This window comes from Phalangium opilio, unplaced genomic scaffold, assembly GCF_054372755.1.
Source record: "Phalangium opilio isolate 3A_F unplaced genomic scaffold, DU_Popi_V2 ptg000061l_1, whole genome shotgun sequence".
Taxonomy (NCBI): Eukaryota; Metazoa; Arthropoda; class Arachnida; order Opiliones; family Phalangiidae; genus Phalangium; species Phalangium opilio.
Genome location: NW_028324178.1, coordinates 4,077,055 through 4,096,301, shown reverse-complemented (window position 1 = coordinate 4,096,301; position 19,247 = coordinate 4,077,055). Strand labels below are relative to the sequence as shown.

Genomic DNA, 19,247 nt, shown 5'->3' with positions numbered 1-19,247 from the left:
TTCTGACACGATATGTTTTATGAAATTAACTGGAAGAGATGTAATTTATAAAACGTCCCAATTGAATGAATCCAAGTCGGGGTGGCCGAGCGGTCTAAGGCGCCAGACTCAAGGGACTCAGTTTCCATCGTTCGCAACGTGAATCTGTGTATTCTGGTCCTTGAATGAGGGCCTGGGTTCGAATCCCACTTCTGACACGATATGTTTTATGAAATTAACTGGAAGAGATGTAATTTATAACACGTCCCAATAGAATGAATCCAAGTCGGGGTGGCCGAGCGGTCTAAGGCGCCAGACTCAAGGGGCTCAGTTTCCTTCGTTCACAACGTGAGTCTGTGTATTCTAGTCCTCGTATGAGGGCGTGGGTTCGAATCCCACTTCTGACACGATAAGTTTTATGAAATTAACTGGAAGAGATGTAATTTGTAAAACGTCCCAATTGAATGAATCCAAGTCAGGGTGGCCGAGCGGTCTAAGGCGCCAGACTCAAGGGGCTTAGTTTCATTCCTTCCCGATGTGTATCTGTGTATTCTGGACCTCGAATGAGGGTCTGGGTTCGAACCCCGCTTCTGACACGATATGTTTTATGAAATTAACTGGAAGAGATGTAATTTATAAAACATCCCAATTGAATGAATCCAAGTTAGTGTGGCCGAGCGGTCTAAGGCGCCAGACTCAAAAGGCTAAGTTTCCTTCGTTCACAACGTGAATCTGTGTATTCTGGCCCTCGAATGAGGGCCTGGGTTCGAATCCCACTTCTGACACGATATGTTTTATGAAATTAACTGGAAGAGATGTAATTTATAAAACGTCCCAATTGAATGAATCCAAGTCGGGGTGGCCGAGCGGTCTAAGGCGCCAGACTCAAGGGACTCAGTTTCCATCGTTCGCAACGTGAATCTGTGTATTCTGGTCCTTGAATGAGGGCCTGGGTTCGAATCCCACTTCTGACACGATATGTTTTATGAAATTAACTGGAAGAGATGTAATTTATAACACGTCCCTATAGAATGAATCCAAGTCGGGGTGGCCGAGCGGTCTAAGGCGCCAGACTCAAGGGGCTCAGTTTCCTTCGTTCACAACGTGAGTCTGTGTATTCTAGTCCTCGTATGAGGGCGTGGGTTCGAATCCCACTTCTGACACGATAAGTTTTATGAAATTAACTGGAAGAGATGTAATTTGTAAAACGTCCCAATTGAATGAATCCAAGTCAGGGTGGCCGAGCGGTCTAAGGCGCCAGACTCAAGGGGCTTAGTTTCATTCCTTCCCGATGTGTATCTGTGTATTCTGGACCTCGAATGAGGGTCTGGGTTCGAACCCCGCTTCTGACACGATATGTTTTATGAAATTAACTGGAAGAGATGTAATTTATAAAACGTCCCTAAAGAATGAATCCAAGTCGGAGTGGCCGAGCGGTCTAAGTCGCCAGACTCAAGGGACTCAGTTTCCATCGTTCGCAACGTGAATCTGTGTATTCTGGTCCTCGAATGAGGGCCTGGGTTCGAATCCCACTTCTGACACGATATGTTTTATGAAATTAACTGGAAGAGATGTAATTTATAAAACGTCCCAATAGAATGAATCCAAGTCGGGGTGGCCGAGCGGTCTAAGGCGCCAGACTCAAGGGACTCAGTTTCCATCGTTCGCAACGTGAATCTGTGTATTCTTGTCCTCGTATTAGAGCGTGGGTTCGAATCCCACTTCTGACACGATATGTTTTATGAAATTAACTGGAAGAGATGTAATTTATAAAACGTCCCAATTGAATGAATCCAAGTCAGGGTGGCCGGGCGGTCTAAGGCGCCAGACTCAAGGGGCTCAGTTACCTTCGTTCACAACGTGAGTCTGTGTATTCTAGTCCTCGTATGAGGGCGTGGGTTCGAATCCCACTTCTGACACGATATGTTTTATGAAATTAACTGGAAGAGATGTAATTTATAAAACGTCCCAATTGAATGAATCCAAGTCGGGGTGGCCGAGCGGTCTAAGGCGCCAGACTCAAGGGACTCAGTTTCCATCGTTCGCAACGTGAATCTGTGTATTCTGGTCCTTGAATGAGGGCCTGGATTCGAATCCCACTTCTGACACGATATGTTTTATGAAATTAACTGGAAGAGATGTAATTTATAAAACGTCCCAATAGAATGAATCCAAGTCGGGCTGGCCGAGCGGTCTAAGGCGCCAGACTCAAGGGGCTCAGTTTCCTTCGTTCACAACGTGAGTCTGTGTATTCTAGTTCTCGTATGAGGGCGTGGGTTCGAATCCCACTTCTGACACGATAAGTTTTATGAAATTAGCTGGAAGAGATGTAATTTGTAAAACGTCCCAATTGAATGAATCCAAGTCAGGGTGGCCGAGCGGTCTAAGGCGCCAGACTCAAGGGGCTTAGTTTCATTCCTTCCCGATGTGTATCTGTGTATTCTGGACCTCGAATGAGGGTCTGGGTTCGAATCCCGCTTCTGACACGATATGTTTTATGAAATTAACTGGAAGAGATGTAATTTATAAAACATCCCAATTGAATGAATCCAAGTTAGTGTGGCCGAGCGGTCTAAGGCGCCAGACTCAAAAGGCTAAGTTTCCTTCGTTCACAACGTGAATCTGTGTATTCTGGCCCTCGAATGAGGGCCTGGGTTCGAATCCCACTTCTGACACGATATGTTTTATGAAATTAACTGGAAGAGATGTAATTTATAAAACGTCCCAATTGAATGAATCCAAGTCGGGGTGGCCGAGCGGTCTAAGGCGCCAGACTCAAGGGACTCAGTTTCCATCGTTCGCAACGTGAATCTGTGTATTCTGGTCCTTGAATGAGGGCCTGGGTTCGAATCCCACTTCTGACACGATATGTTTTATGAAATTAACTGGAAGAGATGTAATTTATAACACGTCCCAATAGAATGAATCCAAGTCGGGGTGGCCGAGCGGTCTAAGGCGCCAGACTCAAGGGGCTCAGTTTCCTTCGTTCACAACGTGAGTCTGTGTATTCTAGTCCTCGTATGAGGGCGTGGGTTCGAATCCCACTTCTGACACGATAAGTTTTATGAAATTAACTGGAAGAGATGTAATTTGTAAAACGTCCCAATTGAATGAATCCAAGTCAGGGTGGCCGAGCGGTCTAAGGCGCCAGACTCAAGGGGCTTAGTTTCATTCCTTCCCGATGTGTATCTGTGTATTCTGGACCTCGAATGAGGGTCTGGGTTCGAACCCCGCTTCTGACACGATATGTTTTATGAAATTAACTGGAAGAGATGTAATTTATAAAACATCCCAATTGAATGAATCCAAGTTAGTGTGGCCGAGCGGTCTAAGGCGCCAGACTCAAAAGGCTAAGTTTCCTTCGTTCACAACGTGAATCTGTGTATTCTGGCCCTCGAATGAGGGCCTGGGTTCGAATCCCACTTCTGACACGATATGTTTTATGAAATTAACTGGAAGAGATGTAATTTATAAAACGTCCCAATTGAATGAATCCAAGTCGGGGTGGCCGAGCGGTCTAAGGCGCCAGACTCAAGGGACTCAGTTTCCATCGTTCGCAACGTGAATCTGTGTATTCTGGTCCTTGAATGAGGGCCTGGGTTCGAATCCCACTTCTGACACGATATGTTTTATGAAATTAACTGGAAGAGATGTAATTTATAACACGTCCCTATAGAATGAATCCAAGTCGGGGTGGCCGAGCGGTCTAAGGCGCCAGACTCAAGGGGCTCAGTTTCCTTCGTTCACAACGTGAGTCTGTGTATTCTAGTCCTCGTATGAGGGCGTGGGTTCGAATCCCACTTCTGACACGATAAGTTTTATGAAATTAACTGGAAGAGATGTAATTTGTAAAACGTCCCAATTGAATGAATCCAAGTCAGGGTGGCCGAGCGGTCTAAGGCGCCAGACTCAAGGGGCTTAGTTTCATTCCTTCCCGATGTGTATCTGTGTATTCTGGACCTCGAATGAGGGTCTGGGTTCGAACCCCGCTTCTGACACGATATGTTTTATGAAATTAACTGGAAGAGATGTAATTTATAAAACGTCCCTAAAGAATGAATCCAAGTCGGAGTGGCCGAGCGGTCTAAGTCGCCAGACTCAAGGGACTCAGTTTCCATCGTTCGCAACGTGAATCTGTGTATTCTGGTCCTCGAATGAGGGCCTGGGTTCGAATCCCACTTCTGACACGATATGTTTTATGAAATTAACTGGAAGAGATGTAATTTATAAAACGTCCCAATAGAATGAATCCAAGTCGGGGTGGCCGAGCGGTCTAAGGCGCCAGACTCAAGGGACTCAGTTTCCATCGTTCGCAACGTGAATCTGTGTATTCTTGTCCTCGTATTAGAGCGTGGGTTCGAATCCCACTTCTGACACGATATGTTTTATGAAATTAACTGGAAGAGATGTAATTTATAAAACGTCCCAATTGAATGAATCCAAGTCAGGGTGGCCGGGCGGTCTAAGGCGCCAGACTCAAGGGGCTCAGTTACCTTCGTTCACAACGTGAGTCTGTGTATTCTAGTCCTCGTATGAGGGCGTGGGTTCGAATCCCACTTCTGACACGATATGTTTTATGAAATTAACTGGAAGAGATGTAATTTATAAAACGTCCCAATTGAATGAATCCAAGTCGGGGTGGCCGAGCGGTCTAAGGCGCCAGACTCAAGGGACTCAGTTTCCATCGTTCGCAACGTGAATCTGTGTATTCTGGTCCTTGAATGAGGGCCTGGATTCGAATCCCACTTCTGACACGATATGTTTTATGAAATTAACTGGAAGAGATGTAATTTATAAAACGTCCCAATAGAATGAATCCAAGTCGGGCTGGCCGAGCGGTCTAAGGCGCCAGACTCAAGGGGCTCAGTTTCCTTCGTTCACAACGTGAGTCTGTGTATTCTAGTTCTCGTATGAGGGCGTGGGTTCGAATCCCACTTCTGACACGATAAGTTTTATGAAATTAGCTGGAAGAGATGTAATTTGTAAAACGTCCCAATTGAATGAATCCAAGTCAGGGTGGCCGAGCGGTCTAAGGCGCCAGACTCAAGGGGCTTAGTTTCATTCCTTCCCGATGTGTATCTGTGTATTCTGGACCTCGAATGAGGGTCTGGGTTCGAATCCCGCTTCTGACACGATATGTTTTATGAAATTAACTGGAAGAGATGTAATTTATAAAACGTCCCAATTGAATGAATCCAAGTCGGGGTGGCCGAGCGGTCTAAGGCGCCAGACTCAAGGGACTCAGTTTCCATCGTTCGCAACGTGAATCTGTGTATTCTGGTCCTTGAATGAGGGCCTGGGTTCGAATCCCACTTCTGACACGATATGTTTTATGAAATTAACTGGAAGAGATGTAATTTATAACACGTCCCAATAGAATGAATCCAAGTCGGGGTGGCCGAGCGGTCTAAGGCGCCAGACTCAAGGGGCTCAGTTTCCTTCGTTCACAACGTGAGTCTGTGTATTCTAGTCCTCGTATGAGGGCGTGGGTTCGAATCCCACTTCTGACACGATAAGTTTTATGAAATTAACTGGAAGAGATGTAATTTGTAAAACGTCCCAATTGAATGAATCCAAGTCAGGGTGGCCGAGCGGTCTAAGGCGCCAGACTCAAGGGGCTTAGTTTCATTCCTTCCCGATGTGTATCTGTGTATTCTGGACCTCGAATGAGGGTCTGGGTTCGAACCCCGCTTCTGACACGATATGTTTTATGAAATTAACTGGAAGAGATGTAATTTATAAAACATCCCAATTGAATGAATCCAAGTTAGTGTGGCCGAGCGGTCTAAGGCGCCAGACTCAAAAGGCTAAGTTTCCTTCGTTCACAACGTGAATCTGTGTATTCTGGCCCTCGAATGAGGGCCTGGGTTCGAATCCCACTTCTGACACGATATGTTTTATGAAATTAACTGGAAGAGATGTAATTTATAAAACGTCCCAATTGAATGAATCCAAGTCGGGGTGGCCGAGCGGTCTAAGGCGCCAGACTCAAGGGACTCAGTTTCCATCGTTCGCAACGTGAATCTGTGTATTCTGGTCCTTGAATGAGGGCCTGGGTTCGAATCCCACTTCTGACACGATATGTTTTATGAAATTAACTGGAAGAGATGTAATTTATAACACGTCCCTATAGAATGAATCCAAGTCGGGGTGGCCGAGCGGTCTAAGGCGCCAGACTCAAGGGGCTCAGTTTCCTTCGTTCACAACGTGAGTCTGTGTATTCTAGTCCTCGTATGAGGGCGTGGGTTCGAATCCCACTTCTGACACGATAAGTTTTATGAAATTAACTGGAAGAGATGTAATTTGTAAAACGTCCCAATTGAATGAATCCAAGTCAGGGTGGCCGAGCGGTCTAAGGCGCCAGACTCAAGGGGCTTAGTTTCATTCCTTCCCGATGTGTATCTGTGTATTCTGGACCTCGAATGAGGGTCTGGGTTCGAACCCCGCTTCTGACACGATATGTTTTATGAAATTAACTGGAAGAGATGTAATTTATAAAACGTCCCTAAAGAATGAATCCAAGTCGGAGTGGCCGAGCGGTCTAAGTCGCCAGACTCAAGGGACTCAGTTTCCATCGTTCGCAACGTGAATCTGTGTATTCTGGTCCTCGAATGAGGGCCTGGGTTCGAATCCCACTTCTGACACGATATGTTTTATGAAATTAACTGGAAGAGATGTAATTTATAAAACGTCCCAATAGAATGAATCCAAGTCGGGGTGGCCGAGCGGTCTAAGGCGCCAGACTCAAGGGACTCAGTTTCCATCGTTCGCAACGTGAATCTGTGTATTCTTGTCCTCGTATTAGAGCGTGGGTTCGAATCCCACTTCTGACACGATATGTTTTATGAAATTAACTGGAAGAGATGTAATTTATAAAACGTCCCAATTGAATGAATCCAAGTCAGGGTGGCCGGGCGGTCTAAGGCGCCAGACTCAAGGGGCTCAGTTACCTTCGTTCACAACGTGAGTCTGTGTATTCTAGTCCTCGTATGAGGGCGTGGGTTCGAATCCCACTTCTGACACGATATGTTTTATGAAATTAACTGGAAGAGATGTAATTTATAAAACGTCCCAATTGAATGAATCCAAGTCGGGGTGGCCGAGCGGTCTAAGGCGCCAGACTCAAGGGACTCAGTTTCCATCGTTCGCAACGTGAATCTGTGTATTCTGGTCCTTGAATGAGGGCCTGGATTCGAATCCCACTTCTGACACGATATGTTTTATGAAATTAACTGGAAGAGATGTAATTTATAAAACGTCCCAATAGAATGAATCCAAGTCGGGCTGGCCGAGCGGTCTAAGGCGCCAGACTCAAGGGGCTCAGTTTCCTTCGTTCACAACGTGAGACTGTGTATTCTAGTTCTCGTATGAGGGCGTGGGTTCGAATCCCACTTCTGACACGATAAGTTTTATGAAATTAGCTGGAAGAGATGTAATTTGTAAAACGTCCCAATTGAATGAATCCAAGTCAGGGTGGCCGAGCGGTCTAAGGCGCCAGACTCAAGGGGCTTAGTTTCATTCCTTCCCGATGTGTATCTGTGTATTCTGGACCTCGAATGAGGGTCTGGGTTCGAATCCCGCTTCTGACACGATATGTTTTATGAAATTAACTGGAAGAGATGTAATTTATAAAACGTCCCAATAGAATGAATGCAAGTCGGAGTGGCCGAGCGGTCTAAGTCGCCAGACTCAAGGGACTCAGTTTCCATCGTTCGCAACGTGAATCTGTGTATTCTGGTCCTCGTATGAGAGCGTGGGTTCGAATCCCACTTCTGACACTATATGTTTTATGAAATTAACAAGAATAGATGTAATTTATAAAACGTCCCAATTGAAAGAATCCATGTCAGGATGGCCGAGCGGTCTAAGACGCCAGACTCAAGGGGCTCTGTTTCCTTCGTTCACAACGTGAATCTGTGTATTCTGGTCCTCGTATGAGGGCGTGGGTTCGAATCCCATTTCTGACACGATATGTTTTATGAAAATAACTGGAAGAGATGTAATTTAAAACGTCCTAACTAGATATAACCATGTCAGGATGGCCGAGTGGTCTAATGCGCCAGACTCGAAAGGCTTAGTTTCATTCCTTCCCGATGTGTATCTGTGTATTCTGGTCCTCGTATGAGAGCGTGGGTTCGAATCCCACTTCTGACACGATATGTTTTATGAAATTAACTAGAATAGATTTAATTTATAAAACGTCCCAATTGAAAGAATCCATGTCAGGATGGCCGAGCGGTCTAAGGCGCCAGACTCAAGGGGCTCAGTTTCCTTTGTTCACAACGTGAATCTGTGTATTCTGGTCCTCGTATGAGGGCGTGGGTTCGAGTCCCACTTCTGACACGATATGTTTTATGAAATTAACTGGAAGAAATGTAATTTATAAAACATCCCAATTGAATGAATCCAAGTTAGGGTGGCCGAGCGGTCTAAGGCGCCAGACTCAAAGGGCTAAGTTTCCTTCGTTCACAACGTGAATCTGTGTATTCTGGCCCTCGAATGAGGGCCTGGGTTCGAATCCCACTTCTGACACGATATGTTTTATGAAATTAACTGGAAGAGATGTAATTTATAAAACGTCCCAATTGAATGAATCCAAGTCGGGGTGGCCGAGCGGTCTAAGGCGCCAGACTCAAGGGACTCAGTTTCCATCGTTCGCAACGTGAATCTGTGTATTCTGGTCCTTGAATGAGGGCCTGGGTTCGAATCCCACTTCTGACACGATATGTTTTATGAAATTAACTGGAAGAGATGTAATTTATAAAACGTCCCAATAGAATGAATCCAAGTCGGGTTGGCCGAGCGGTCTAAGGCGCCAGACTCAAGGGGCTCAGTTTCCTTCGTTCACAACGTGAGTCTGTGTATTCTAGTTCTCGTATGAGGGCGTGGGTTTGAATCCCACTTCTGACACGATAAGTTTTATGAAATTAGCTGGAAGAGATGTAATTTGTAAAACGTCCCAATTGAATGAATCCAAGTCAGGGTGGCCGAGCGGTCTAAGGCGCCAGACTCAAGGGGCTTAGTTTCATTCCTTCCCGATGTGTAACTGTGTATTCTGGACCTCGAATGAGGGTCTGGGTTCGAATCCCGCTTCTGACACGATATGTTTTATGAAATTAACTGGAAGAGATGTAATTTATAAAACGTCCCAATAGAATGAATGCAAGTCGGAGTGGCCGAGCGGTCTAAGTCGCCAGACTCAAGGGACTCAGTTTCCATCGTTCGCAACGTGAATCTGTGTATTCTGGTCATCGTATGAGAGCGTGGGTTCGAATCCCACTTCTGACACTATATGTTTTATGAAATTAACAAGAATAGATGTAATTTATAAAACGTCCCAATTGAAAGAATCCATGTCAGGATGGCCGAGCGGTCTAAGACGCCAGACTCAAGGGGCTCTGTTTCCTTCGTTCACAACGTGAATCTGTGTATTCTGGTCCTCGTATGAGGGCGTGGGTTCGAATCCCATTTCTGACACGATATGTTTTATGAAAATAAACTGGAAGAGATGTAATTTAAAACGTCCTAACTAGATATAACCATGTCAGGATGGCCGAGTGGTCTAATGCGCCAGACTCGAAAGGCTTAGTTTCATTCCTTCCCGATGTGTATCTGTGTATTCTGGTCCTCGTATGAGAGCGTGGGTTCGAATCCCACTTCTGACACGATATGTTTTATGAAATTAACTAGAATAGATTTAATTTATAAAACGTCCCAATTGAAAGAATCCATGTCAGGATGGCCGAGCGGTCTAAGGCGCCAGACTCAAGGGGCTCAGTTTCCTTCGTTCACAACGTGAATCTGTGTATTCTGGTCCTCGTATGAGGGCGTGGGTTCGAGTCCCACTTCTGACACGATATGTTTTATGAAATTAACTGGAAGAAATGTAATTTATAAAACATCCCAATTGAATGAATCCAAGTTAGGGTGGCCGAGCGGTCTAAGGCGCCAGACTCAAAGGGCTAAGTTTCCTTCGTTCAGAACGTGAATCTGTGTATTCTGGCCCTCGAATGAGGGCCTGGGTTCGAATCCCACTTCTGACACGATATGTTTTATGAAATTAACTGGAAGAGATGTAATTTATAAAACGTCCCAATAGAATGAATCCAAGTCGGAGTGGCCGAGCGGTCTAAGTCGCCAGACTCAAGGGACTCAGTTTCCATCGTTCGCAACGTGAATCTGTGTATTCTGGTCCTCGTATGAGAGCGTGGGTTCGAATCCCACTTCTGACACTATATGTTTTATGAAATTAACAAGAATAGATGTAATTTATAAAACGTCCCAATTGAAAGAATCCATGTCAGGATGGCCGAGCGGTCTAAGACGCCAGACTCAAGGGGCTCTGTTTCCTTCGTTCACAACGTGAATCTGTGTATTCTGGTCCTCGTATGAGGGCGTGGGTTCGAATCCCATTTCTGACACGATATGTTTTATGAAAATAACTGGAAGAGATGTAATTTAAAACGTCCTAACTAGATATAACCATGTCAGGATGGCCGAGTGGTCTAATGCGCCAGACTCGAAAGGCTTAGTTTCATTCCTTCCCGATGTGTATCTGTGTATTCTGGTCCTCGTATGAGAGCGTGGGTTCGAATCCCACTTCTGACACGATATGTTTTATGAAATTAACTAGAATAGATTTAATTTATAAAACGTCCCAATTGAAAGAATCCATGTCAGGATGGCCGAGCGGTCTAAGGCGCCAGACTCAAGGGGCTCAGTTTCCTTCGTTCACAACGTGAATCTGTGTATTCTGGTCCTCGTATGAGGGCGTGGGTTCGAGTCCCACTTCTGACACGATATGTTTTATGAAATTAACTGGAAGAAATGTAATTTATAAAACATCCCAATTGAATGAATCCAAGTTAGGGTGGCCGAGCGGTCTAAGGCGCCAGACTCAAAGGGCTAAGTTTCCTTCGTTCACAACGTGAATCTGTGTATTCTGGCCCTCGAATGAGGGCCTGGGTTCGAATCCCACTTCTGACACGATATGTTTTATGAAATTAACTGGAAGAGATGTAATTTATAAAACGTCCCAATTGAATGAATCCAAGTCGGGGTGGCCGAGCGGTCTAAGGCGCCAGACTCAAGGGACTCAGTTTCCATCGTTCGCAACGTGAATCTGTGTATTCTGGTCCTTGAATGAGGGCCTGGGTTCGAATCCCACTTCTGACACGATATGTTTTATGAAATTAACTGGAAGAGATGTAATTTATAAAACGTCCCAATAGAATGAATCCAAGTCGGGTTGGCCGAGCGGTCTAAGGCGCCAGACTCAAGGGGCTCAGTTTCCTTCGTTCACAACGTGAGTCTGTGTATTCTAGATCTCGTATGAGGGCGTGGGTTTGAATCCCACTTCTGACACGATAAGTTTTATGAAATTAGCTGGAAGAGATGTAATTTGTAAAACGTCCCAATTGAATGAATCCAAGTCAGGGTGGCCGAGCGGTCTAAGGCGCCAGACTCAAGGGGCTTAGTTTCATTCCTTCCCGATGTGTAACTGTGTATTCTGGACCTCGAATGAGGGTCTGGGTTCGAATCCCGCTTCTGACACGATATGTTTTATGAAATTAACTGGAAGAGATGTAATTTATAAAACGTCCCAATAGAATGAATGCAAGTCGGAGTGGCCGAGCGGTCTAAGTCGCCAGACTCAAGGGACTCAGTTTCCATCGTTCGCAACGTGAATCTGTGTATTCTGGTCATCGTATGAGAGCGTGGGTTCGAATCCCACTTCTGACACTATATGTTTTATGAAATTAACAAGAATAGATGTAATTTATAAAACGTCCCAATTGAAAGAATCCATGTCAGGATGGCCGAGCGGTCTAAGACGCCAGACTCAAGGGGCTCTGTTTCCTTCGTTCACAACGTGAATCTGTGTATTCTGGTCCTCGTATGAGGGCGTGGGTTCGAATCCCATTTCTGACACGATATGTTTTATGAAAATAAACTGGAAGAGATGTAATTTAAAACGTCCTAACTAGATATAACCATGTCAGGATGGCCGAGTGGTCTAATGCGCCAGACTCGAAAGGCTTAGTTTCATTCCTTCCCGATGTGTATCTGTGTATTCTGGTCCTCGTATGAGAGCGTGGGTTCGAATCCCACTTCTGACACGATATGTTTTATGAAATTAACTAGAATAGATTTAATTTATAAAACGTCCCAATTGAAAGAATCCATGTCAGGATGGCCGAGCGGTCTAAGGCGCCAGACTCAAGGGGCTCAGTTTCCTTCGTTCACAACGTGAATCTGTGTATTCTGGTCCTCGTATGAGGGCGTGGGTTCGAGTCCCACTTCTGACACGATATGTTTTATGAAATTAACTGGAAGAAATGTAATTTATAAAACATCCCAATTGAATGAATCCAAGTTAGGGTGGCCGAGCGGTCTAAGGCGCCAGACTCAAAGGGCTAAGTTTCCTTCGTTCAGAACGTGAATCTGTGTATTCTGGCCCTCGAATGAGGGCCTGGGTTCGAATCCCACTTCTGACACGATATGTTTTATGAAATTAACTGGAAGAGATGTAATTTATAAAACGTCCCAATAGAATGAATCCAAGTCGGAGTGGCCGAGCGGTCTAAGTCGCCAGACTCAAGGGACTCAGTTTCCATCGTTCGCAACGTGAATCTGTGTATTGTGGTCCTCGTATGAGAGCGTGGGTTCGAATCCCACTTCTGACACGATATGTTTTATGAAATTAACTAGAATAGATGTTATTTATAAAACGTCCCAATTGAAAGAATCCATGTCAGGATGGCCGAGCGGTCTAAGACGCCAGACTCAAGGGGCTCTGTTTCCTTCGTTCACAACGTGAATCTGTGTATTCTGGTCCTCGTATGAGGGCGTGGGTTCGAATCCCATTTCTGACACGATATGTTTTATGAAAACAACTTGAAGAGATGTAATTTAAAACGTCCTAACTAGATATAACCATGTCAGGATGGCCGAGTGGTCTAATGCGCCAGACTCGAAAGGCTTAGTTTCATTCCTTCCCGATGTGTATCTGTGTATTCTGGTCCTCGTATGAGGGCGTGGGTTCGAATCCCACTTCTGACACGACATGTTTTATGAAATTAACTAGAATAGATTTAATTTATAAAACGTCCCAATTGAAAGAATCCATGTCAGGATGGCCCCGCGGTCTAAGGCGCCAGACTCAAGGGGCTCAGTTTCCTTCGTTCACAACGTGAATCTGTGTATTCTGGTCCTCGTATGAGGGCGTGGGTTCGAGTCCCACTTCTGACACGATATGTTTTATGAAATTAACTGGAAGAAATGTAATTTATAAAACATCCCAATTGAATGAATCCAAGTTAGGGTGGCCGAGCGGTCTAAGGCGCCAGACTCAAAGGGCTAAGTTTCCTTCGTTCACAACGTGAATCTGTGTATTCTGGCCCTCGAATGAGGGCCTGGGTTCGAATCCCACTTCTGACACGATATGTTTTATGAAATTAACTGGAAGAGATGTAATTTATAAAACGTCCCAATTGAATGAATCCAAGTCGGGGTGGCCGAGCGGTCTAAGGCGCCAGACTCAAGGGACTCAGTTTCCATCGTTCGCAACGTGAATCTGTGTATTCTGGTCCTTGAATGAGGGCCTGGGTTCGAATCCCACTTCTGACACGATATGTTTTATGAAATTAACTGGAAGAGATGTAATTTATAAAACGTCCCAATAGAATGAATCCAAGTCGGGTTGGCCGAGCGGTCTAAGGCGCCAGACTCAAGGGGCTCAGTTTCCTTCGTTCACAACGTGAGTCTGTGTATTCTAGTTCTCGTATGAGGGCGTGGGTTTGAATCCCACTTCTGACACGATAGGTTTTATGAAATTAGCTGGAAGAGATGTAATTTGTAAAACGTCCCAATTGAATGAATCCAAGTCAGGGTGGCCGAGCGGTCTAAGGCGCCAGACTCAAGGGGATTAGTTTCATTCCTTCCCGATGTGTATCTGTGTATTCTGGACCTCGAATGAGGGTCTGGGTTCGAATCCCGCTTCTGACACGATATGTTTTATGAAATTAACTGGAAGAGATGTAATTTATAAAACGTCCCAATAGAATGAATGCAAGTCGGAGTGGCCGAGCGGTCTAAGTCGCCAGACTCAAGGGACTCAGTTTCCATCGTTCGCAACGTGAATCTGTGTATTCTGGTCCTCGTATGAGAGCGTGGGTTCGAATCCCACTTCTGACACTATATGTTTTATGAAATTAACAAGAATAGATGTAATTTATAAAACGTCCCAATTGAAAGAATCCATGTCAGGATGGCCGAGCGGTCTAAGACGCCAGACTCAAGGGGCTCTGTTTCCTTCGTTCACAACGTGAATCTGTGTATTCTGGTCCTCGTATGAGGGCGTGGGTTCGAATCCCATTTCTGACACGATATGTTTTATGAAAATAACTGGAAGAGATGTAATTTAAAACGTCCTAACTAGATATAACCATGTCAGGATGGCCGAGTGGTCTAATGCGCCAGACTCGAAAGGCTTAGTTTCATTCCTTCCCGATGTGTATCTGTGTATTCTGGTCCTCGTATGAGAGCGTGGGTTCGAATCCCACTTCTGACACGATATGTTTTATGAAATTAACTAGAATAGATTTAATTTATAAAACGTCCCAATTGAAAGAATCCATGTCAGGATGGCCGAGCGGTCTAAGGCGCCAGACTCAAGGGGCTCAGTTTCCTTCGTTCACAACGTGAATCTGTGTATTCTGGTCCTCGTATGAGGGCGTGGGTTCGAGTCCCACTTCTGACACGATATGTTTTATGAAATTAACTGGAAGAAATGTAATTTATAAAACATCCCAATTGAATGAATCCAAGTTAGGGTGGCCGAGCGGTCTAAGGCGCCAGACTCAAAGGGCTAAGTTTCCTTCGTTCACAACGTGAATCTGTGTATTCTGGCCCTCGAATGAGGGCCTGGGTTCGAATTCCACTTCTGACACGATATGTTTTATGAAATTAACTGGAAGAGATGTAATTTATAAAACGTTCCAATTGAATGAATCCAAGTCGGGGTGGCCGAGCGGTCTAAGGCGCCAGACTCAAGGGACTCAGTTTCCATCGTTCGCAACGTGAATCTGTGTATTCTGGTCCTTGAATGAAGGCCTGGGTTCGAATCCCACTTCTGACACGATATGTTTTATGAAATTAACTGGAAGAGATGTAATTTATAAAACGTCCCAATAGAATGAATCCAAGTCGGGTTGGCCGAGCGGTCTAAGGCGCCAGACTCAAGGGGCTCAGTTTCCTTCGTTCACAACGTGAGTCTGTGTATTCTAGTCCTCGTATGAGGGCGTGGGTTCGAATCCCACTTCTGACACGATAAGTTTTATGAAATTAACTGGAAGAGATGTAATTTGTAAAACGTCCCAATTGAATGAATCCAAGTCAGGGTGGCCGAGCGGTCTAAGGCGCCAGACTCAAGGGGCTTAGTTTCATTCCTTCCCGATGTGTATCTGTGTATACTGGACCTTGAATGAGGGTCTGGGTTCGAATCCCGCTTCTGACACGATATGTTTTATGAAATTAACTGGAAGAGATGTAATTTATAAAACGTCCCAATAGAATGAATCCAAGTCGGAGTGGCCGAGCGGTCTAAGACGCCAGACTCAAGGGGCTCTGTTTCCTTCGTTCACAACGTGAATCTGTGTATTCTGGTCCTCGTATGAGGGCGTGGGTTCGAATCCCATTTCTGACACGATATGTTTTATGAAAATAACTGGAAGAGATGTAATTTAAAACGTCCTAACTAGATATAACCATGTCAGGATGGCCGAGTGGTCTAATGCGCCAGACTCGAAAGGCTTAGTTTCATTCCTTCCCGATGTGTATCTGTGTATTCTGGTCCTCGTATGAGGGCGTGGGTTCGAGTCCCACTTCTGATACGATATGTTTTATGAAATTAACTGGAAGAAATGTAATTTATAAAACATCCCAATTGAACGAATCCAAGTTAGGGTGGCCGAGTGGTCTAAGGCGCCAGACTCAAGGGGCTCAGTTTCCATCGTTCACAACGTGAATCTGTGTATTCTGGCCCTCGAATGAGGGCGTGGGTTCGAGTCCCACTTCTGACACGATATGTTTTATGAAATTAACTGGAAGAGATGTAATTTATAAAACGTCCCAATAGAATGAATCCAAGTCGGAGTGGCCGAGCGGTCTAAGTCGCCAGACTAAAGGGACTCAGTTTCCATCGTTCGCAACGTGAATCTGTGTATTCTGGTCCTCGTATGAGAGCGTGGGTTCGAATACTACTTCTGACACGATATGTTTTATGAAATTAACTAGAATAGATGTAATTTATAAAACGTCCCAATTGAAAGAATCCATGTCAGGATGGCCGAGCGGTCTAAGACGCCAGACTCAAGGGGCTCTGTTTCCTTCGTTCACAACGTGAATCTGTGTATTCTGGTCCTCGTATGAGGGCGTGGGTTCGAATCCCATTTCTGACACGATATGTTTTATGAAAATAACTGGAAGAGATGTAATTTAAAACGTCCTAACTAGATATAACCATGTCAGGATGGCCGAGTGGTCTAATGCGCCAGACTCGAAAGGCTTAGTTTCACTCCTTCCCGATGTGTATCTGTGTATTCTGGTCCTCGTATGAGAGCGTGGGTTCAAATCCCACTTCTGGCACGATATGTTTTATGAAATTAACTAGAATAGATTTAATTTATAAAACGTCCCAATTGAAAGAATCCATGTCAGGATGGCCGAGCGGTCTAAGGCGCCAGACTCAAGGGGCTCAGTTTCCATCGTTCGCAACGTGAATCTGTGTATTCTTGTCCTCGTATTAGAGCGTGGGTTCGAATCCCACTTCTGACACGATATGTTTTATGAAATTAACTGGAAGAGATGTAATTTATAAAACGTCCCAATTGAATGAATCCAAGTCAGGGTGGCCGGGCGGTCTAAGGCGCCAGACTCAAGGGGCTCAGTTTCCTTCGTTCACAACGTGAGTCTGTGTATTCTAGTCCTCGTATGAGGGCGTGGGTTCGAATCCCACTTCTGACACGATAAGTTTTATGAAATTAACTGGAAGAGATGTAATTTGTAAAACGTCCCAATTGAATGAATCCAAGTCAGGGTGGCCGAGCGGTCTAAGGCGCCAGACTCAAGGGGCTTAGTTTCATTCCTTCCCGATGTGTATCTGTGTATTCTGGACCTCGAATGAGGGTCTGGGTTCGAATCCCGCTTCTGACACGATATGTTTTATGAAATTAACTGGAAGAGATGTAATTTATAAAACGTCCCAATAGAATGAATCCAAGTCGGAGTGGCCGAGCGGTCTAAGTCGCCAGACTCAAGGGACTCAGTTTCCATCGTTCGCAACGTGAATCTGTGTATTCTGGTCCTCGTATGAGAGCGTGGGTTCGAATCCCACTTCTGACACGATATGTTTTATGAAATTAACTAGAATAGATGTTATTTATAAAACGTCCCAATTGAAAGAATCCATGTCAGGATGGCCGAGCGGTCTAAGACGCCAGACTCAAGGGGCTCTGTTTCCTTCGTTCACAACGTGAATCTGTGTATTCTGGTCCTCGTATGAGGGCGTGGGTTCGAATCCCATTTCTGACACGATATGTTTTATGAAAATAACTGGAAGAGATGTAATTTAAAACGTCCTAACTAGATATAACCATGTCAGGATGGCCGAGTGGTCTAATGCGCCAGACTCGAAAGGCTTAGTTTCATTCCTTCCCGATGTGTATCTGTGTATTCTGGTCCTCGTATGAGGGCGTGGGTTCGAGTCCCACTTCTGATACGATATGTTTTATGAAATTAACTGGAAGAAATGTAATTTATAAAACATCCCAATTGAACGAATCCAAGTCGGAGTGGCCGAGCGGTCTAAGTCGCCAGACTCAAGGGACTCAGTTTCCATCGTTCGCAACGTGAATCTGTGTATTCTGGTCCTCGTATGAGAGCGTGGGTTCGAATCCCACTTCTGACACGATATGTTTTATGAAATTAACTAGAATAGATGTTATTTATAAAACGTCCCAATTGAAAGAATCCATGTCAGGATGGCCGAGCGGTCTAAGACGCCAGACTCAAGGGGCTCTGTTTCCTTCGTTCACAACGTGAATCTGTGTATTCTGGTCCTCGTATGAGGGCGTGGGTTCGAATCCCATTTCTGACACGATATGTTTTATGAAAATAACTGGAAGAGATGTAATTTAAAACGTCCTAACTAGATATAACCATGTCAGGATGGCCGAGTGGTCTAAGGCGCCAGACTCAAGGGGCTCAGTTTCCATCGTTCACAACGTGAATCTGTGTATTCTGGCCCTCGAATGAGGGCGTGGGTTCGAGTCCCACTTCTGACACGATATGTTTTATGAAATTAACTGGAAGAGATGTAATTTATAAAACGTCCCAATAGAATGAATCCAAGTCGGAGTGGCCGAGCGGTCTAAGTCGCCAGACTCAAGGGACTCAGTTTCCATCGTTCGCAACGTGAATCTGTGTATTCTGGTCCTCGTATGAGAGCGTGGGTTCGAATACTACTTCTGACACGATATGTTTTATGAAATTAACTAGAATAGATGTAATTTATAAAACGTCCCAATTGAAAGAATCCATGTCAGGATGGCCGAGCGGTCTAAGACGCCAGACTCAAGGGGCTCTGTTTCCTTCGTTCACAACGTGAATCTGTGTATTCTGGTCCTCGTATGAGGGCGTGGGTTCGAATCCCATTTCTGACACGATATGTTTTATGAAAATAACTGGAAGAGATGTAATTTAAAACGTCCTAACTAGATATAACCATGTCAGGATGGCCGAGTGGTCTAATGCGCCAGACTCGAAAGGCTTAGTTTCACTCCTTCCCGATGTGTATCTGTGTATTCTGGTTCTCGTATGAGAGCGTGGGTTCAAATCCCACTTCTGACACGATATGTTTTATGAAATTAACTAGAATAGATTTAATTTATAAAACGTCCCAATTGAAAGAATCCATGTCAGGATGGCCGAGCGGTCTAAGGCGCCAGACTCAAGGGGCTCAGTTTCCATCGTTCGCAACGTGAATCTGTGTATTCTTGTCCTCGTATTAGAGCGTGGGTTCGAATCCCACTTCTGACACGATATGTTTTATGAAATTAACTGGAAGAGATGTAATTTATAAAACGTCCCAATTGAATGAATCCAAGTCGGGGTGGCCGAGTGGTCTAAGGCGCCAGACTCAAGGGGCTCAGTTTCCTTCGTTCTTAACGTGAATCTGTGTATTCTGCTCCTCGTATGAGGGCGTGGGT

At 44.9% G+C, this 19,247-nt stretch overlaps 16 non-coding genes across 16 annotated transcripts; all 16 read left to right on the top strand.

The window, feature by feature from the left end:
• The first annotated feature begins 8,011 nt into the window (after positions 1 to 8,011).
• On the top strand, positions 8,012 to 8,133 carry TRNAS-CGA (transfer RNA serine (anticodon CGA)). Its single transcript has 2 exons — positions 8,012 to 8,049; positions 8,088 to 8,133. It is a non-coding gene; the product is annotated as a tRNA-Ser (tRNA).
• Positions 8,134 to 8,200: 67 nt separating this feature from the next.
• Positions 8,201 to 8,322, top strand: TRNAL-CAA (transfer RNA leucine (anticodon CAA)). The gene is made up of 2 exons: positions 8,201 to 8,238; positions 8,277 to 8,322. It is a non-coding gene; the product is annotated as a tRNA-Leu (tRNA).
• Positions 8,323 to 9,522: 1,200 nt separating this feature from the next.
• On the top strand, positions 9,523 to 9,644 carry TRNAS-CGA (transfer RNA serine (anticodon CGA)). Its single transcript has 2 exons — positions 9,523 to 9,560; positions 9,599 to 9,644. It is a non-coding gene; the product is annotated as a tRNA-Ser (tRNA).
• Positions 9,645 to 9,711: 67 nt separating this feature from the next.
• On the top strand, positions 9,712 to 9,833 carry TRNAL-CAA (transfer RNA leucine (anticodon CAA)). Its single transcript has 2 exons — positions 9,712 to 9,749; positions 9,788 to 9,833. It is a non-coding gene; the product is annotated as a tRNA-Leu (tRNA).
• A 632-nt stretch (positions 9,834 to 10,465) lies between these two features.
• TRNAS-CGA (transfer RNA serine (anticodon CGA)) lies at positions 10,466 to 10,587 on the top strand. Its single transcript has 2 exons — positions 10,466 to 10,503; positions 10,542 to 10,587. It is a non-coding gene; the product is annotated as a tRNA-Ser (tRNA).
• A 67-nt stretch (positions 10,588 to 10,654) lies between these two features.
• TRNAL-CAA (transfer RNA leucine (anticodon CAA)) lies at positions 10,655 to 10,776 on the top strand. The gene is made up of 2 exons: positions 10,655 to 10,692; positions 10,731 to 10,776. It is a non-coding gene; the product is annotated as a tRNA-Leu (tRNA).
• Positions 10,777 to 11,976: 1,200 nt separating this feature from the next.
• Positions 11,977 to 12,098, top strand: TRNAS-CGA (transfer RNA serine (anticodon CGA)). Its single transcript has 2 exons — positions 11,977 to 12,014; positions 12,053 to 12,098. It is a non-coding gene; the product is annotated as a tRNA-Ser (tRNA).
• Positions 12,099 to 12,165: 67 nt separating this feature from the next.
• TRNAL-CAA (transfer RNA leucine (anticodon CAA)) lies at positions 12,166 to 12,287 on the top strand. Its single transcript has 2 exons — positions 12,166 to 12,203; positions 12,242 to 12,287. It is a non-coding gene; the product is annotated as a tRNA-Leu (tRNA).
• A 632-nt stretch (positions 12,288 to 12,919) lies between these two features.
• Positions 12,920 to 13,041, top strand: TRNAS-CGA (transfer RNA serine (anticodon CGA)). Its single transcript has 2 exons — positions 12,920 to 12,957; positions 12,996 to 13,041. It is a non-coding gene; the product is annotated as a tRNA-Ser (tRNA).
• Positions 13,042 to 14,429: 1,388 nt separating this feature from the next.
• Positions 14,430 to 14,551, top strand: TRNAS-CGA (transfer RNA serine (anticodon CGA)). Its single transcript has 2 exons — positions 14,430 to 14,467; positions 14,506 to 14,551. It is a non-coding gene; the product is annotated as a tRNA-Ser (tRNA).
• A 67-nt stretch (positions 14,552 to 14,618) lies between these two features.
• TRNAL-CAA (transfer RNA leucine (anticodon CAA)) lies at positions 14,619 to 14,740 on the top strand. Its single transcript has 2 exons — positions 14,619 to 14,656; positions 14,695 to 14,740. It is a non-coding gene; the product is annotated as a tRNA-Leu (tRNA).
• Positions 14,741 to 15,750: 1,010 nt separating this feature from the next.
• On the top strand, positions 15,751 to 15,872 carry TRNAS-CGA (transfer RNA serine (anticodon CGA)). Its single transcript has 2 exons — positions 15,751 to 15,788; positions 15,827 to 15,872. It is a non-coding gene; the product is annotated as a tRNA-Ser (tRNA).
• Positions 15,873 to 16,504: 632 nt separating this feature from the next.
• TRNAS-CGA (transfer RNA serine (anticodon CGA)) lies at positions 16,505 to 16,626 on the top strand. Its single transcript has 2 exons — positions 16,505 to 16,542; positions 16,581 to 16,626. It is a non-coding gene; the product is annotated as a tRNA-Ser (tRNA).
• A 1,010-nt stretch (positions 16,627 to 17,636) lies between these two features.
• TRNAS-CGA (transfer RNA serine (anticodon CGA)) lies at positions 17,637 to 17,758 on the top strand. Its single transcript has 2 exons — positions 17,637 to 17,674; positions 17,713 to 17,758. It is a non-coding gene; the product is annotated as a tRNA-Ser (tRNA).
• Positions 17,759 to 18,201: 443 nt separating this feature from the next.
• Positions 18,202 to 18,323, top strand: TRNAL-CAA (transfer RNA leucine (anticodon CAA)). The gene is made up of 2 exons: positions 18,202 to 18,239; positions 18,278 to 18,323. It is a non-coding gene; the product is annotated as a tRNA-Leu (tRNA).
• Positions 18,324 to 18,766: 443 nt separating this feature from the next.
• Positions 18,767 to 18,888, top strand: TRNAS-CGA (transfer RNA serine (anticodon CGA)). The gene is made up of 2 exons: positions 18,767 to 18,804; positions 18,843 to 18,888. It is a non-coding gene; the product is annotated as a tRNA-Ser (tRNA).
• The last annotated feature ends 359 nt before the right edge of the window (positions 18,889 to 19,247 follow it).